Source organism: Nerophis ophidion, linkage group LG02 (assembly GCF_033978795.1).
Source record: "Nerophis ophidion isolate RoL-2023_Sa linkage group LG02, RoL_Noph_v1.0, whole genome shotgun sequence".
Classification (NCBI taxonomy): domain Eukaryota; kingdom Metazoa; phylum Chordata; class Actinopteri; order Syngnathiformes; family Syngnathidae; genus Nerophis; species Nerophis ophidion.
In genome coordinates, this window is record NC_084612.1 from 91,107,721 (window position 1) to 91,127,404 (window position 19,684).

The following is a 19,684-nucleotide window of genomic DNA, read 5'->3' on the forward strand; positions in this document are numbered from 1 at the left end:
TCCAGCAGTTGTCTTTTTCTCTTTCGTTCTCGCTCACACTCTGGCTCCAGCCCCAGCCCCGTCCCTCCACCTGGCTGCTGTTTATAACAGAGCGACAGGCAATTAGATAACAAGGCCCAGGTGGGCCATACACGCACCTGTCGCTGATTATATGGCTCTTACGGAAATACATTTTAAAATATTTGGATACAAAATGCGGCTGCTAGACTTTTGACAAGAACAAGAAAGTTTGATCACATTACGCCTGTACTGTATATACCTTTATATACATATATACATACATATATACCTATACTGGCTCACCTGCACTGGCTTCCTGTGCACTTAAGATGTGACTTTAAGGTTTTACTACTTACGTATAAAATACTACACGGTCTTGCTCCATCCTATCTTGCCGATTGTATTGTACCATATGTCCCGGCAAGAAATCTGCCTTCAAAGGACTCCGGCTTATTAGTGATTCCCAAAGCCCAAAAAAAGTCTGCGGGCTATAGAGCGTTTTCATTTCAGGCTCCAGTACTCTGGAATGCCCTCCCGGTAACAGTTCGAGATGCCACCTCAGTAGAAGCATTTAAGTCTCACCTTAAAACTCATTTGTATACTCTGGCCTTTAAATAGACTCCCTTTTTAGACTAGTTGATCTGCCGTTTCTTTTCTTTTTCTTCTATGTCCCACTCTCCCTTATGGAGGGGGTCCGGTCCGATCCGGTGGCCATGTACTGCTCGCCTGTGTATCGGCTGGGGACATCTCTGCGCTGCTGATCCGCCTCCGCTTGGGATGGTTTCCTGCTGGCTCCGCTGTGAACGGGACTCTCGCTGCTATGTTGGATCCGCTTTGGACTGGACTCTCGCGACTGTGTTGGATCCATTATGGATTGAACTTTCACAGTATCATGTTAGACCCGCTCGACATCCATTGCTTTCGTCCTCTCCAAGGTTCTCATAGTCATCATTGTCACCGACGTCCCACTGGGTGTGAGTTTTCCTTGCCCTTATGTGGGCCTGCCGAGGATGTCGTAGTGGTTTGTGCAGCCCTTTGAGACACTAGTGATTTAGGGCTATATAAGTAAACATTGATTGATTGATTGATTCTTGGCTCTCTCAGCCAAAAAGGTTCCCGACCCCCCTGGCTTAGAGTATAGAAGTGTTGTTTCTAATGCCCGGTCTGATAATGTGAAGTTTACAGCCTGTTCGGAGATCCAGAATCAGTATGCGGCTCGTCTCCAAGTCCCGGGGGAATAACGTCTGTTCTTGGTCTTTGCAAACACGGAATGAAAAGGAGTCTCACCTCGTTCCTCCGGCCCGATGCCCAGCCTGTACGCTATTTCATCTTAACAACAGGCTCCAGAGAGGGGGGGTGGGGGGGGGGGATGATTGCATCGGTGGGCGAGTTCTCGGGGCGAATGCGAAGCGTGTTCCAGCAGTCGCCAGCCGCGCTGTCAGACACGCTTCAGGCCTCTGACAGGCAGCGGGAAGAAGGCCTGGTGAAAATGAGATGGCAGCGTCTGTTTGCAGAAAAGTGGGAAGGGGGGGGGGGTCGGCTGAGACCACGAAGCAGGTCTGCGGAATGATCGGCTTTGATTCACGCTCATGGTCCTCACACGGGGGCACAGGTGGACTCTGGAATACCAAAATCTTTGCAAAGACACCCTTGGATCATGGTCTCTATTCTTTGTCTCTATGTTTAGCTCAGTAGGCCGAGATGGAGACTTCTTCTTGGGTTGGGACCAGGAAGCCTTTAAAGACAATCCAAGACTAGAAGTGTTTTTCACTGCTACTGAACAGAAGAGTGAAGTTCGTGGATTTCATGTTTTATTGCTCAGTTCTTACCGTCAAGTTTGTTCTTTTCTTCGTACATTCATCTGTTTCTTTGTCCTTGGTTTGGTAGTTGATTTACTTTTTCGTTCTTTTGCTCATTTGTTAGTTCGTGTGTTTGATTTTCCATTTGCTAGCTAGCTAGTTCCTTCGCTTAAACACTCGTTCTTTTAGTTGTTAGTCAGTTTGCTGGTTTGTTTGTTTATTCGCTGGTTTATTCCTTTGCTTGTTTGTTTGTTCATTCGCATTTTCTTTCAGTCATTGGTCAATTTGTCTTACGTTTGTTAGGTTTTTCATTGGTTTTTCCATTTGTTAGCTAGCTAGTTCCTTCGCTTGAACACTCGTTCTTTTAGTTGTTAGTCAGTTTGCTGGTTTGTTTGTTTATTCACCGGTTCATTCCTTTGCTTGTTCATTCATTTATTCACTTTGTCCTTTGTTTGTTACTTTATTTACTGTTTTATTCCTTTGCTTATTTGTTCGCTAGTTTGTCAATTAATTTGTACGTTTTTCCATTTGCTAGCTAGCTCATTCTTTCGCTTAAAGACTCGATCTTTGAGTTGTTAGTCAGTTTGCTGGTTCGTTTTCTTTATTCGGAGGCTTATTCCTTTGCTTGTTCATTCGTTCATTCGCATTTTCTTTCAGTCATTGGTCAATTTGTCTTACGTTTGTTAGTTCATTCATTCGTTTTTCCATTTGTTAGCTCGCTCGTTCTTTCGCTTAAACACGCGTTCCTTTGTTAGTCAGTTTTCTAGTTCGTTTGTTTTTTCGCTGTGTCATTCCTTTTCTTGTTCGTTCGTTCATTCCTTCTCATTTTCTTTCATTCACCTGTCAATTCGTCCTTCGTTACTTAGTTTATTTGCTTCTTCGTTCCTTTGTTAATTTATTCGCGAGTTTGTTAATTCATGTGTTCGTTTTCCCATTTCTTAGCTTGCTTGTTCTTTCGCTTCAAACACTCGTTCTTTTAGTTGTTAGTCAGTTTGCTGGTTCGTTTGTTTATTCACCGGTTCCTTCTTTTGCTTGTTCATTCATTTATTCAGGTTTTCTTTCATTCACCTGTCACTTTGTCCTTCTTTTGTCAGTTTATATACCTTTTCATTCCTTTGCTTATTTGTTCGCTAGTTTGTCAATTAATTTGTAAGTTTTTCCATTTGCTAGCTAGCTCGTTCCTTCGCTTAAGCACTCGTTCTTTGAGTTGTTAGTCAGTTTGCTGGTTCGTTTGTTTATTCGCCGGTTTATTCCTTTGCTTGTTCGTTCGTTCATTCGCATTTTCTTACAGTCGTTGGTCAATTTCTCTTACGTTTGTTAGGTTTTTCATTGGTTTTTCCATTTGTTAGCTTGCTAGTTCCTTCGCTTCAACACTCGTTCTTTTAGTTGTTAGTCAGTTTCCTGTTACTTTGTCCTTCGTATGTTAGTTTATTTACTTTTTCATTCCTTTGCTTATTTGTTCGCTAGTTTGTCAATTAATTTGTACGTTTTTCCATTTGCTAGCTCGCTCGTTCTTTCGCTTAAACACTCGTTCTTTTAGTTGCTAGTCAGTTTTGTAGTTCTGTGTTTACTCGCTGGTTAATTCCTTTGATGTTCGTTTGTTCATTCCTTTGCATTTTCTTTCATTCACTTGTCACTTTGTCCTTCGTTTCCTAGTTTATTTGCTTCTTCGTTCCTTTGCTCATTTGTTCGCTAGCTTGTCAATTAATTTGTACGTTTTTCCATTGGTTAGCTAGCTCGTTCCTTCGCTTAAACACTCGTTCTTTGAGTTGCATAGTTTGGTGTTTCGTTTGTTTATTCGCCGGTTTATTCCTTTGCTTGTTTGTTCGTTCATTCATTCGTATTTTTTTTCAATCATTGGTCAATTTGTCTTACGTTTGTTAGTTCATGTGTTTGTTTTTCCATTTCTTAGCCAGCTCATTCTTTCGCTTAAACACTCGTTCTTGTAGTTGTTAGTCAGTTTGCTGGTTTGTTTGTTTTTTCACCAGTTCATTCATATGCTTGTTCATTCATTTATTCAGATTTTCTTTCATTCACTTGTCACTTTGTCCTTCATTTGTTAGTTTATTTACTTTTTCATTCCTTTGCACATTTGTTCGCCAGTTTGTCAATTAATTTGTACGTTTTTTCCATTTTCTAGCTAGCTCGTTCTTTCGCTTAAACACTCATTCTTTGAGTTGTTAGTCAGTTTGCTGGTTTGTTTGTTTATTCGCCGGTTCATTCCTTTGCTCGTTCGTTCGTTTTTTCCTTCGCATTTTCTTTCATTCACTTGTCACTTTGTCCTTCGTTTGTTAGTTAATTTGCTTCTTCGTTCCTTTGCTCATTTATTCACGAGTTTGTTAGTTCATGTGTTTGTTTTTCCATTTGTTAGCTAGCTTGTTCCTTCGCTTAAACACTCGTTCTTTTAGTTGTTAGTCAGTTTTCTAGTTCTGTGTTTACTCGCCGGTTCGTTCCTTTGATCGTTCGTTCGTTCATTCCTTCGCATTTTCTTTCATTCACCTGTCACTTTGTCCTGCGTTTGTTGGTTAATTTGCTTCTTTGTTCCTTTGCTCATTTATTCACGAGTTTGTTAGTTCATTTGTTTGTTTTTCCATTTGTTAGCTCGCTTGTTCTTTCACTTCAACACTCGTTCTTTTAGTTGTTAGTCAGTTTGCTGTTTCGTTTGTTTATCCGCCGGTTCATTCCTTTGCTTGTTCATTCATTTATTCAGATTTTCTTTCATTCAGCTGTCCCTTTGTCCTTCGTTTGTTAGTTTATTTACTTTTTCATTCCTTTGCTTATTTGTTCGCTAGTTTGTCAATTAATTTATTTGTACGTTTTTCCATTTGCTAGCTAGCTTGTTATTTCGCTTAAACACTCGTTCTTTTAGTTGTTAGTCAGTTTGCTGTTTCGTTTGTTTATTTGCCGGTTTATTCCTTTGCTTGTTCGTTCGTTCTTTCCTTCGCATTTTCTTTCATTCACTTGTCACTTTGTCCTGCGTTTCTTAGTTTATTTGCTTCTTCGTTCCTTTGCTCATTTATTTGCAAGTTTGTTAGTTCATGTGTTCGTTTTTCCATTTCTTAGCTTGCTTGTTCTTTCGCTTCAAACACTCGTTCTTTTAGTTGTTAGTCAGTTTGCTGGTTCATTTGTTTATTCACCGGTTCATTCTTTTGCTTGTTCATTCATTTATTCAGGTTTTCTTTTATTCACCTCTCACTTTGTCTTTTGTTTGTTAGTTTATTTACTTTTTCATTCCTTTGCTTATTTGTTCGCTAGTTTGTCAATTAATTTGTACGTTTTTCCATTTGCTAGCTAGCTCGTTCTTTCGCTTCAACACTCGTTCTTTGAGTTGTTAGTCACTTTGCTTGTTCGTTTGGTTATTCACCGGTTTATTCCTCTGCTTGTTTGTTCGTTCATTCGCATTTTCTTTCAGTCATTGGTCAATTTGTCTTACGTTTGTTAGTTATTTCATTGGTTTTTCCAATGGTTAGCTCGCTTGTTCTTTCGCTTAAACACTCGCTCTTTTAGTTGTTAGTCAGTTTTCTAGTTTGTTTGTTTATTCGCTGGTTCATTCCTTTGCTCGTTAGTTCGTTCATTCCTTCGTATTTTCTTTCTTTCACTTGTCACTTTGTCCTTCGTTTCTTAGTTTATTTGCTTCTTCTTCTTTTACTCATTTGCTCGCTAGTTTGTCAATTCATTTGTTCGTTTTTCTGATGTTAGCTAGCTCGTTCCTTCTCTTAAACACTCGTTCTTTTAGTTGTTAGTCAGTTTGCTGGTTCATTTGTTTATTCGCTCGTTCATTCCTTTGCTTGTTTGTTTACTGGTTTGTCAATTGATGTGTTTGTTTTTTTTCCATTAGTTAGCTCGCTCGTTCCTTCGCTTCAACACTCGTTTAGTTGTTTATTCGCTGGTTCATTCCTTTGCTTGTTCGTTTGTTCATTTACATTTTCTTTCATTCACCTTTTACTTAGTCCTTTGTTTGTTAGTTTATTTGCTTCTTCGTTCCTTTGCTCATTTGTTTGCTAGTTTGCCTGTTAGTTCATTTGACTGTTTTTCCATTTCTTAGTTCTCTCGTTCGCTTCGACAGTCGTTCTTTTTGTTCTTAGACAGTTTTCTAGTTTGTTTGTTTATTCGCTGGTTCATTCGTTCATTATTCCTTCGCATTTTCTTTCATTCACTTGTCAGTTTGTCCTTTGTTTGTTAGTTCATTTGCTTCTTTGTTTCTTTATTCCTTTGCTTAATTGTTAACTATCTTTTCGAACGAAGAAAAAAATTGACATTTTTTCTGTTGCCCTTTTGTCTCTGAGTCCGATTGTTCGTTCTACCTTATTTGTTTACTCGTTTGTTCATTCATGATCTTGTTCGTTCATTCACTTGTTCATCAGTTTGTCCATTGAATTGATTGAATTTTTTTGATTGATTGAACCTTTTATTAGTAGATTGCACAGTACAGTACATATTTCGTACAATTGACCACTAAATGGTAACACCCCAATAAGTTTTTCAACTTGTTTAAGTCGGGTTCCAAGTTAATCAATTCATGGTAATCCATTACTTCGTTAGGTCATTTATTTGTTAGACATTTCATTTGTTTGCTTGCTCGTCCCGGCGCTCCAAGAATCATTCCTTTTGTTGTTAGTCCATTTGCTCGTTCATATGTTTATTCGCCGGTTCATTCTTTCATCTGATTGATTGATCATTCTTTCGCTGACTTGTTCATTTACTTGCCCATCATATTGTTTGTTCAGTCTTTTATTTGTTTCCTCGCTCGTTCCTTCGCTCCAACACTTGTTACTTTGGTGGTTGGTCGGTTAGCTAGTTTGTTAATTTATTCGCTGGTTCGTTCCTTATTTTGCTTGTTTGTTCATTTACTTGTTTGTCTGTTCATTTGTCAGTTTGCTCATTTGTTTGTCCATTCGTCCATTTGTTTACTCGCTCGTTCCTCGTAGCTCGTTCATTCACCTGTTTGTTTATTTCCCAATTTTGTTCATCACTTTGTTTATTTCTTTGGGTCGGTTTAGCTCGATTGGTAGAGCGGCCGTGCCAGCAACTTGAGGGTTGCAGGTTCGATTCCCACTTCTTCCAACCTAGTCACTGCCGTTGTGTCCTTGGGCAAGACACTTTACCCACCTGCTCCCAGTGCCACCTACACTGGTTTAAATGTAACTTAGATATTGGGTGTCACTATGTAAAGCGCTTTGAGTCACTAGAGAAAAAGCGCTATATAAATATAATTCACTTCACACTTCACTTTGTTAGTTTGCTAATCCATTTTTCGTTCTCCCATTTTTTTTTCTCGATTGTTTTTCCGCTTCTTTGGTTGGTTGGTCCTTTGCTAGTCAAAGGCCTACTGAAATGAAATGTTCTTATCCAAACGGGGATAGCAGGTCCATTCTATGTGTCATACTTGATCATTTCGCGATATTGCCATATTTTTGCTGAAAGGATTTAGTAGAGAACATCCACGATAAAGTTCCCAACTTTTGGTCGCTAATAAAAAAGCCTTGCCTGTACCGGAAGTAGCAGATGATGTGCGCGTGACGTCACGGGTTGTGGAGCTCCTCACATCTGGACATTGTTTACAATCATGGCCACCAGCAGCGAGAGCGATTCGGACCGAAAAAGCGACGATTTCCCCATTAATTTGAGCGAGGATGAAAGATTCGTGGATGAGGAAAGTGAGAGTGAAGGACTAGAAATTAAAAAAAAAAAGGACTATACAGTGGGAGCGATTCAGATGTTATTAGACAAATTTACTAGGATAATTCTGGAAAATCCCTTATCTGCTTATTGTGTTACTAGTGTTTTAGTGAGATTATATGGTCATACCTGTCCAACCTGAATGTCGGCCCTGCACCTTTCTTCAGCACCAGTCGACGAGTGGTGGCAATACACATCTCTGCCCTTTGCAAGGAACCCTATTTGAAACACAATCTTTCGAAATGATCGCTGCATAATACACTGTACTTTGTGTGTGTGGTCCAATCCAACCGTGTTCGCTTGACCGCTCTGTTCAATCAATCAATCAATCAATGTTTACTTATATAGCCCTAAATCACTAGTGTCTCAAAGGGCTGCACAAACCACTACGACATCCTCGGTAGGCCCACATAAGGGCAAGGAAAACTCACACCCAGTGGGACGTCGGTGACAATGATGACTATGAGAACCTTGGAGAGGAGGAAAGCAATGGATGTCGAGCGGGTCTAACATGATACTGTGAAAGTTCAATCCACAATGGATCCAACACAGTCGCGAGAGTCCAGTCCAAAGCGGATCCAACACAGCAGCGAGAGTCCCGTTCACAGCGGAGCCAGCAGGAAACCATCCCAAGCGGAGGCGGGATCAGCAGCGCAAAGATGTCCCCAGCCGATACACAGGCGAGCAGTACATGGCCACCGGATCGGACCGGACCCCCTCCACAAGGGAGAGTGGGACATAGGAGAAAAAGAAAAGAAACGGCAGATCAACTGGTCTAAAAAGGGAGTCTATTTAAAGGCTAGAGTATACAAATGAGTTTTAAGGTGAGACTTAAATGCTTCTACTGAGGTGGCCTCTCGAACTGTTACTGGGAGGGCATTCCAGAGTACTGGAGCCCGAAATTAAAACGCTCTATAGCCCGCAGACTTTTTTTGGGCTATCACTAATAAGCCGGAGTCTTTTGAACGCAGATTTCTTGCCAGGACATATGGTACAATACAATCGGCAAATTAGGATGGAGCTAGACCATCATCATATTCCGGGAATGTAAACACTGAAACACCGGCTGTGTTTGTGTTGCTAAAGGCGGCCGCAATACACCGCTTCCCACCTACAGCTTTCTTCTTTGACGTCTCCATTATTCATTGAACAAATTGCAAATGAATCAGCAACACTGCTGTCCATAATACTGTGGAATTATGCGATGAAAAGAGACGACTTATAGCTGTGAACAGTGCTGGAACAAAATGTCCTCTACAATGCGTCATCATACCGAGACGTTTTAGCATGATACTTCCGCGCGAAATTTAAGAATTGCAATTTAGTAAACTAAAAAGGCCGTATTGGCATGTGTTGCAATGTTAATATTTCATCATTGATATATAAACTATCAGACTGCGTGGTCGCTAGTAGTGGCTTTCAGTAGGCCTTTCATTCGTTCATTTGCTTGTTCATGATTGCATCCATTTGTTTGTTCTCCATGATTCCATTTTTCTTTTATGTCCTACACTTGTTCCTTCAGTTGTTTGTTTGCTAGTCAGTCCGTTCATCCATTTGATTGTCATCGTGTCGGTTGGTTTGTTGGTTCATTCACTTTTTCATTCATTCACTCCTGCACTGGCTCCTCTGGTTGTCCATTCATTTGTTAGTTTCTTTGCTCATTCATTTGTTCATTCGTCTAATTTGCTCGCTCCTTCCTTTGGTTTTTACACTCGTCCCTTCCTTTGTTTGCTTGTTCATTTCATTATTCCGTCATTTACTTCTCAGTCGTTTTGTTAGCTCATTCATTTCTTCCATCTTCCATTTATCTGGTCACTCGTTCCTTTGATGGTTCATTCGCTCGTTCATTTATTTGCTCGTTTGTCATTTTGTCCGTTTTTCTGTTAGCATATTCGTTTGCTGGCTCGTTCCTTGGCGCCTACATTGTTTCCTGTGGTTTGTGGTTTTTTGTTTATTTGCCGGCTTGTTCAATTGCCGGTTTGTTGATCACTTTGTCGGTTGGATTTTTAGTTTCTTCTTCCATTTGTTTGCTCGCTCATTCCCTTGGTACTTAGTTCATTTATTTGCCTGTTAATTCATTTACTTGCTCTTCATTTGTTAGCTCATTCATTTGATTGTTCATCCATTCACTTGGTCCCTAGTTCCTTTGCTCAAACCCTCCTTTGCACATGTATTTGTTTCTCGTTCGTTCCTACGCCATTTTTACTCTTTTTTTCGTTTCTTCACTTGTTCAGTCTGTTCCTTAATTCATTTGTTCGTTCCGTCCGATGCTCCTTCGTCTTTCCTTCCCTCGTTTGTTCATTCGTTCCTTTGTATGGTCCGTCGTCCGCTCTTTCGTTCGTTCTTTGTTCGAGCTACCTAAGCAATTTCCACGGACATTTCTAGAATTATTATTAATTTCACATTCTGCTTCAATATAAGACATTTTTAATTCATTAGACCTCGGTGGAAGTCTGAACTCAACTTGTAAAATATTATTTCTATGCTTACATGCATCTCAGACCTCTCAATAAGACTGTGGAGGGGGGCGCGGAACGGGGTGTGCACGGACCGGCCTGGAAGACAGCGACAGGTGAGTGGATGGCCCAGGTGGAGCCTGGTTATCTAATCACCTGTCGCCTGTATTAGCAGCAGCCGGCACGAGACACATTGTTGGATCTGGAGTGGGAGCCACAGTGAGACACAGACGCAGAGAAAACATTTGGTAGAAAGCAAAACACGTTCACGACTTTATGGAAATAAAACAGTGTTGTAACCCTGATCCGGGCTCTCCTGGCATCAGAGGAACCCACCGGAGGGCAACCTCCACAATTTGGCCCCCAATGTGGGGCCTGAAGCCATGACCCTGTGATTGAGAGTCTCATGCTCTAAAGACTGAGCTAACCGGGCTACACATTAAACACCATTTTGTGCCCGGATCAGGGTTCCAACACTGTTTTATTTCCATAAAGTCGTGAATGTTCCAGCAAAACACATCACTCTACCTACTCAGAGGCCTAGTGGTTAGAGTGCCCGCAATGAGATCGGTAGGTTGTGGGTCATACCAAAGACTATAAAAATGGGACCCATTACCTCCCTGCTTGGCACTCAGGATCAAGGGTTGGAATTGGGGGTTAACTCACCAAAAGTTATTCCCGGGCGTGGCACCGCTGCTGCCCACTGCTCCCCTCACCTCCCAGGAGGTGATCAAGGGTGATGGGTCAAATGCAGGGAATAATTTCTCCACACCTATTGTGTGTGTGACAATCATTGGTACTTTAACTTTAACAAATGTTTTCTCTGCGTCTGTGTCTCGGCTCTCTCTCACTCCGGCTCAAACAATGTGTCTCGTTCCGGCTGCTGCTAATACAGGTGACTAGATAACAAGGCCCACCTGGGCCATCCACTCACCTGTCGCTGTCTTCCAGGCCGGTCCTTGCACACTCTGTTCCGTGGCAGGCCCGCAGGCCACGCCCCCCCCCCCCCCCCCTCCACAAAGACCTTCTATGACAAAAACAATTATAAACAATACATATTTTACACCGATGAACATTAGTTAACAACAACGAGAACCAACTTAACACCATTGGATGCTCACTGAGCGAAGTTGGATGTTGTTTTGTATGCTAACGCATTGTTTACAGTTCACCTTGCAAAAAAACAGTGGAGCTGCTCGTTCAGCTCGCTCTGCAAGTGACGCTAGTTAGACTCGACAAGGTGTGAGCCTGCGACCATCTGTTGAAAGTACGTCACAGGTGGTCACATCGCCAAGCACGGCGGGATTTAACCGTTGTTCAAGTCCTCTTTTCACAAGAAAATGCGACCAAAGTGTGCTAGTCTGGCGCTAGGCTAGTTGGGAAAAAAAAAAACATTGCCATTAGCAACTAGGGATGGAGCATTTTTTGGCAACCACCGAATCTCGCTAGTCCTACCGTACAATTCACGCAAAATCCAAGGGTGCTTAAGTCACGGTTCCTGGGTCGCCGACTAAGAAAAATATTCGCACTTTGGCGATCACTCCAGCAGCACTGAGAGCTAACTCAGCCAAACTACCTTTAATCAATCAATCAATGTTTATTTATATAGCCCCAAATCACAAATGTCTCAAAGGACTGCACAAATCATTACGACTACGACATCCTCGGAAGAACCCACAAAAGGGCAAGGAAAACTCACACCCAGTGGGCAGGGAGAATTCACATCCAGTGGGACGCTAGTGACAATGCTGACTATGAGAAACCTTGGAGAGGACCTCAGATGTGGGCAACCCCCCCCCCCCCTCTAGGGGACCGAAAGCAATGGATGTCGAGCGGGTCTAACATGATACTGTGAAAGTTCAATCCATAGTGGCTCCAACACAGCCGCGAGAGTTCAGTTCAAGTCGATCCAAGACAGCAGCGAGAGTCCCGTCCACAGGAAACCATCTCAAGCGGAGGCGGATCAGCAGCGTAGAGATGTCCCCAACCGATACACAGGCGAGCGGTCCATCCTGGGTCCCGACGAGTATCCTGGGTCTCGACTCTGGACAGCCAGTACTTCATCCATGGTCATCGGACCACAAGGGAGGGGGGGACATAGGAGAAAGAAAAGAAACGGCAGATCAACTGGTCTAAAAAGGGAGTCTATTTAAAGGCTAGAGTATACGGATGAGTTTTAAGGTGAGACTTAAATGCTTCTACTGAGGTAGCATCTCGAACTGTTACCGGGAGGGCATTCCAGAGTACCTTGATTCATTTAATTTCATTTTCCATCTGGCAATCTAATGGACGAGTCGGGGTTTGGAGGTTGCCAGGAGAACGCTACATTTCGGACTGCATTGTGCCGAGTGTGGAATTTGGTGGAGGAGGAATTATGGTGTGGGGTTGTTTTTCCAGGAGTTGGGCTTGGTCCCTTAGTTCCAGTGAAAGGAAGTTTGGGATACCAAAACATTTTGGACAATTCCATGCTCCCTTCCTCTTCCAACATGACTGTGCACCAGTGCACAAAGCAAGGTCCACAAAGGCATGGATGACACAGTCTGGTGTGGATGAACTTGACTGGCCTGCGCAGAGTCCTGACCTGAACTCAATAGAACACTTTTAGGATGTATTAAAACGGAGACTGAGAGCCAGGCCTTCTCCACCAACATCAGTGTGTGACCTCACCAATGCGCCTTTGGAAGAGTGCTGGAAAATTCCTATAAACACACTCTGCAACCTTGTGGACAGCCTTCCCAGAAGAGTTGAAGCTGTAATCGCTGAAAAAGGTGGACTGACATCATATTGAACCCAATGGGTTAAGGAATGGGATGGCACTTCAAGTTCATATGTGAGTCAAGAAAGGTGGCCAAATACTTTTGGCAATATGGTGTACAAACCCCGTTTCCATATGAGTTGGGAAATGGTGTTAGATGTAAATATAAACAGAATACAATGATTTGCAAATCCTTTTCAACCCATATTCAGTTGAATATGCTACAAAGACAACATATTTGATGTTCAAACTCATAAACTTTATTTGTTTTTTCAAATAATAACTTAGAATTTCATGGCTGCAACACGTGCCAAAGTAGTTGGGAAAGGGCATGTTAACCACTGTGTTACATCACATTTTCTTTTAACAACACTCAATAAATGTTTGGGAACTGAGGAAACTAATTGTTGAAGCTTTGAAAGTAGAATTCTTCCCCATTCTTGTTTTATGTCGAGCTTCAGTCCTTCAACAGTCCGGGGTCTCCGCTGTCGTATTTTACGCCTAATAATGCGTCATAGATTTTTGATGGGAGACACCCGCACTCTTTTTTTTACGAAGCCACGCTGTTGTAACACGTGCTGAATGTGGCTTGGCATTGTCTTGCTGAAATAAGCAGGGGCGTCCATGAAAAAGACAGCGCTTAGATGGCAGCATATGTTGTTCCAAAACCCCTATGTATCTTTCGGCAATAATGGTGCCTTCACAGATGTGTAGGTTACCCATGCCTTGGGCACTAATGCACCCCCATACCATCACAGATGCTGGCTTTTGAATTTGTGTCGATAACAGTCTGGACGGTTCACTTCCCCTTTGGTCCGGATGACACGATGTTGAATATTTCCCAAAAAACATTTGAAATGTGGACTCGTCAGACCAAAGAACATTTTTCCACTTTGCATCAGTCCATCTTAGATGATCTCGGGCCCAGAGAAGCCGGCGGCGTTTCTGGATGTTGTTGATAAATGGCTTTCGCTTTGCAGAGTAGAGCTTTAACTTGCACTTACAGATGTAGCGACAAACTGTATTTAGTGACAGTGGTTTTCTGAAGTGTTCCTGAGCCCATGTGGTGATATCCTTTAGAGATTGATGTTAGTTTTTGATACAGTGCCATCTGAGGGATCAAAGCTCACGGTCATTCAATGTTGGTTTCCGGCCATGCCGCTTACGTGAAGTGATTTCTCCAGATTCTCTGGACCTTTTGATGATATTATGGAGCGTAGATGTTGAAATCCCTAAATTTCTTGCAATGTCACTTTGAGAAAGGTTGTTCTTAAACTGTTTGACTATTTGCTCACACAGTTGTGGACAAAGGGGTGTACCTCGCCCCATCCTTTCTTGTGAAAGACTGAGCATTTTTTGGGAAGCTGTTTTTACACCCAATCATGGCCAATTAGCTTGCACACCTGTGGGATGTTCCACATAAGTGTTTGATGAGCATTCCTCAACGTTTTCAGTATTTATTGCCACCTTTCCCAACTTCCTTGTCACGTGTTGCTGGCATCAAATTCTAAAGTTAATGATTATTTGGGGAAAAAAACAAGTTTATCAGTTTGAACATCAAATATGTTGTCTTTGTAGCATATTCAACTGAATATGGGTTGAAAAGGATTTGCAAATCATTGTATTCTGTTTATATTTACATCTAACACAATTTCCCAACTCATATGGAAACGGGGTTTGTAGTTTTGTTATTATATGTGGTATAAACTAAGATCAGAGTCGAAAACGACGGGCAGATTTTTCACTTGCGGCCGTATTGCGCAATTTTGCTCTTTTTTCCGTGCACTCCGAATCCTCATTAAAGTTAGAAAATGGACTTTTTAGAGGAAGGTTCCCCACCTGTGGCGTGTGGAGCGTGCCACTAATCCACGGGGAAGGTGCACACTATGTCTCCACGTGCCGCTAAGCTGCTTAGGCCGTGCTGTAATTAGGGCCGCGTAGTAAAACACGGCGCAGGCGGGAGATCCGGCAAAGGTTTTGGAGAAGATGCCCGCTGCTTGAAGCCCCGACGGCGGGGATATTGATCTGTTCAATCAGCCGCAGGCATGAAAAGGACTCGCATGATGTTTTTTTTTGTTTTTTTTCTAATCCCCTCGGGGCAGTAATGGCCGACACGGCCGCTCGTTGTCCAGGGCTGAAACTGAAATGGCCGACTTGCTGGCACGCCACGCTGAGTGGGAAAGCGAGTGAGGCGGCATTTAACGAACCCTGAGCGCCACAAAACACATTTCCCCCCGCCGCCAAACAAAGTGAGCGTCCGGGAACTTCGATGTTTTTACAGCGAGCCTCCAAATGACCCCGACCTTTATTACTTTTCACATTTGTGCAAATGTGGCGGCACTCTATGAATATTCATCATTCTATATCAAGTCACTGTAAAAAAAAAAAAACATACTGTACATAATATCAAAGATGGTTTTGGGTTGTTTTTTTTGCATCTATCTGCTTTCATAGAAGGGTCAAGGGGGTCCCCTTGTGGAGATGAACAGTATTGCTACTTGATGCTGACTCAGGTCAACATTAGAATACTTAAGGACATCCATCCATCCATCCATCCATCCATTTTCTACCGCTTATTCCCTTTCGGGTCGCGGGGGGCGCTGGCGCCTATCTCAGCTACAATCGGGCGGAAGGCAGGGTACACCCTGGACAAGTTGCCACCTCATCGCAGGGCCAACACAGATAGACAGACAACATTCACACTCACATTCACACACTAGGGACCATTTAGTGTTGCCAATCAACATATCCCCAGGTGCATGTCTTTGGAGGTGGGAGGAAGCCGGAGTACCCGGAGGGAACCCACGCAGTCACGGGGAGAACATGCAAACTCCACACAGAAAGATCCCGAGCCTGGATTTGAACCCAGGACTGCAGGAACTTCGTATTGTGAGGCAGACGCACTAACCCCTCTCCCACCGTGAAGCCCGACATCCATCCATCCATCCATTTTCTACCGCTTATTCCCTTTCGGGGTTGCGGGGGGCGCTGGCGCCTATCTCAGCTACAATCAGGAGGAAGGCGGGGTACACCCTGGACAAGTCGCCACCTCATCGCAGGGCCAACATACAAAAGTTATTTGTGTTCACATCTGAAGATGAGAACCACAGAAGGCCGTATGACTTAAAACATCCAAGAGCGTGAACAAATTTGAAACAAATGTGCTTGTCTGTTGTTGGTGTGAAAGCATGGAATTCTCTAAACAAAGACTTAAAAAGCTGTAAGAATATCTTTCAATCAATCAATCAATGTTTATTTATATAGCCCCAAATCACAAATGTCTCAAAGGACTGCACAAATCATTACGACTACGACATCCTCGGAAGAACCCACAAAAGGGCAAGGAAAACAATGCTGACTATGAGAAACCTTGGAGAGGACCTCAGATGTGGGCAACCCCCCCCCTCTAGGGGACCGAAAGCAATGGATGTGGAGCGGGTCTAACATGATACTGTGAAAGTTCAATCCATAATGGATCCAAAACAGCTGCGAGAGTCCAGTCCAAAGCGGATCCAACACAGCAGCGAGAGTCCCGTTCACAGCGGAGCCAGCAGGAAACCATCCCAAGCGGAGCTGGATCAGAAGCGAAGGGATGTCCCAAGCCGATACACAGGCAAGCAGTACATGGCCACCGGATCGGACCGGACCCCCTCCACAAAGGAGAGTGGGACATAGAAGAAAAAGAAAAGAAACGGCAGATCAACTGGTCTAAAAAGGGAGTCTATTAAAAGGCTAGAGTATACAAATGAGTTTTAAGGTGAGACTTAAATGCTTCTACTGAGGTAGCATCTCGAACTGTTACCGGGAGGGCATTCCAGAGTACTGGAGCCCGAAATAAAAACGCTCTATAGCCCGCAGACTTTTTTTGGGCTTTGGGAATCACTAATAAGCCGGAGTCCTTTGAACGCAGATTTCTTGCCGGGACATATGGTACAATACAATCGGCAAGATAGGATGGAGCTAGACCGTGTAGTATTTTATACGTAAGTAGTAAAACATTAAAGTCACATCTTAAGTGCACAGGAAGCCAGTGCAGGTGAGCCAGTATAGGTATATATGTATGTATATATGTATATAAAGGTATATACAGTACAGGTGTAATGTGATCAAACTTTCTTGTTCTTGTCAAAAGTCTAGCAGCCGCATTTTGTACCAACTGTAATCTTTTAATGCTAGACAGGGGTCGACCCGGAAATAATACGTTACAGTAGTCGAGGCGAGACGTAACAAACGCATGGATAATGATCTCGGCGTCTTTAGTGGACAGAATGGAGCGAATTTTAGCGATATTACGGAGATGAAAGAAGGCTGTTTTAGTAACGCTTTTAATGTGTGACTCAAAGGAGAGAGTTGGGTCGAAGATAATACCCAGATTCTTTACCGAGTCACCTTGTTTAATTGTTTGGTTGTCAAATGTTAAAGTTGTATTATTAAATAGAGGTCGGTGTCTAGCAGGACCGATAATCAGTATTTCCGTTTTTTTGGCGTTGAGTTGCAGAAAGTTAGCGGACATCCATTGTTTAATTTCATTAAGACACGCTTCCAACTTTGTATTTAAAAAGAGTTATAAAAAGAGAAAACTGGAATTATATCAAACTGAGTTTTGATTTAGATTGGACGTGTCATTGTGAAAGCGCTTAAAGGAAAATGGAAAAGTATGTTGGAGTTTGGGTGTTGGTGGAGGGAACAGTTATAAAGTCATCTAAAATACTGTAATTTGTGTTAAAAAAAAAGGGGCAGATAAATATAAGAATATTATTCTTCCATCTGCTCCTTTCTGATCATGGAAATGTATAAGAAAAAAACAATGAAAGTGTCAATTGTACGTGGCTTGTAAATATGCATTTTCATGAAAGGAACACAAATAAATGATGATGTTGATACTTTAAATAAACAAATGAGCAATTTGTTGTTACTTCCATTTATAAATACCTTTTAAATATGACTTTAAACTGTTAACCATACATAAATCCAAGCTATTATTAGTAGGTGAGTAAATATTAAGTATTGGTATATTGTTTGCTACTCTTCACCTATAAAAGCTAATATCTAAGGTCGGCAGAGGAATTTAAATAATACTAATACTAATAATAATTGGAAAAAATACATTAAATACACCTAATTAGTTCTGGATAATAAATAAAATAAAATAAAAATACATCCAAATAGATCAACACAACAATAATGAAATATTATGATAATTCTTATTTAATATATATATATATATATATATATATATATATATATATATATATATATATATATATATATATATATTTAAACCGTTAAGATAATTACGGCATGTTATTGGGTAATTTGCAATAAATATTATCTCAATAAGCAAAAAACATTCTTTATTGTGTAATTGGTCTTATGAAAAAAAATCACACTATGACGACTAACTTGCTAATAAAATTAAATCAAAGTTGAAGAAATGAAATAACAGTTACATGTAATAATCATTTGTATATATATATATATATATATATATATATACACACACACATATACATATTAAATATATATAAATACATACACATATATACATGCATATACAGTATACATATATACACATATATACATCCACACACATATATATATACATACACATATACACAGATATACATCCACATATATACACGTGTATATATATACATATATATATATATATATATATATACAGTATATATATATATATATATATATATATATATATATATATATATATATATATATATATATATATATAACATACTCCATATGTATACATATATACATGTATATATATATATATATATACACATGTCACGTGTGGGTCGCATTTTAATGCGGGATCGTTCCTCCAACGCAAACATAGACACTCCGGACAATAACGTAAAGGTAAGAATGATTTAATAACAAAACACTGGTACGAAAACAGACGAAAAGAAATGCGTGGCGAAAGCACAGAAGCTAATGCTAACACTGGCACAGGATCAGGTAACAAGAAATCTAGTAATTACCAACGAAACAGTTGCATACCGCAAACAAGGGACCAAGACCGACTGACGGGACAAGGCAGGCTTAAATAAGGAAGTAATTAACAAAAACAGGTGTGCGTCTGGAACCCGCAGCAGGTGAAATTAATATGTTACCATGGTGACCAAACTGACTCGCAAAGGTACACAAACAACAAAGGGAGTCCAAACTAACAGAAAATAACTAAACTAAACATGATCCAGACTACGGATCATGACAACACATGTATATACATATATATACATAAATACATATATACACATACATACTTACATACATACATATATGTATGTATGTAAAAAGTTCTATTGTGCTTTCATCTGACCACATGATATTCTCCCAATCCTCTGCTGTATCATCCATGTATCCATTTTGCTATAAACTCAACTCGTCATGTTTGGACGAAGAAGAACACCACACCTACTGTGAAGCATGGGGGTGGAAACATCATGCTTTGGGGCTGTTTTTCTGCTAAGTGGACAGGACGATTGATCCGTGTTAAGGAAAGAATGAATGGGGCCATGTATCCTGAGATTTGGAGTCAAAACCCTCCTTCCATCAGTGAGAGCTTTGAATGGTTGACCAAATACTTATTTTCTACCATAAATTACAAATAAATTCTTTAAAATTCCTGGATTTTTTTTTCACATTCTGTCTCTCACAGTTGAAGTGTACCTATGATGAAAATTACAGACCTCTGTCATCATTTGAAGTGGGAGAACTTGCACAATCGCTGGCTGACTAAATACTTTTTCGCCCCACTGTATATATATATATATATATATATATATATATATATATATACATATATATATATATATATACGTCCTTTCTCTACCGCTTGTCCCTTTAGGGTTTGCGTGAGGTGCTGGAGCCTCTCTCAGCTGCATTCGGGCGGTAGGCGGGGTTCACTCTGGACGAGTCAACACCTCATCGCAGAATATACATACATATATACATACATATATAAACATACA

The 19,684-nt window shown here is 41.1% G+C and overlaps 2 protein-coding genes across 4 annotated transcripts in view; one reads left to right on the forward strand and one right to left on the reverse strand.

Annotated features, from left to right (window-relative positions):
• Window positions 1-19,684, reverse strand: part of LOC133548231 (A-kinase anchor protein 13) — a 411,300-nt gene that overhangs the window by 391,168 nt on the left and 448 nt on the right. The gene's annotated exons all lie outside the window — the stretch shown is intronic.
• Window positions 1-19,684, forward strand: part of sv2ba (synaptic vesicle glycoprotein 2Ba) — a 62,789-nt gene that overhangs the window by 18,532 nt on the left and 24,573 nt on the right. The window lies entirely within an intron of this gene.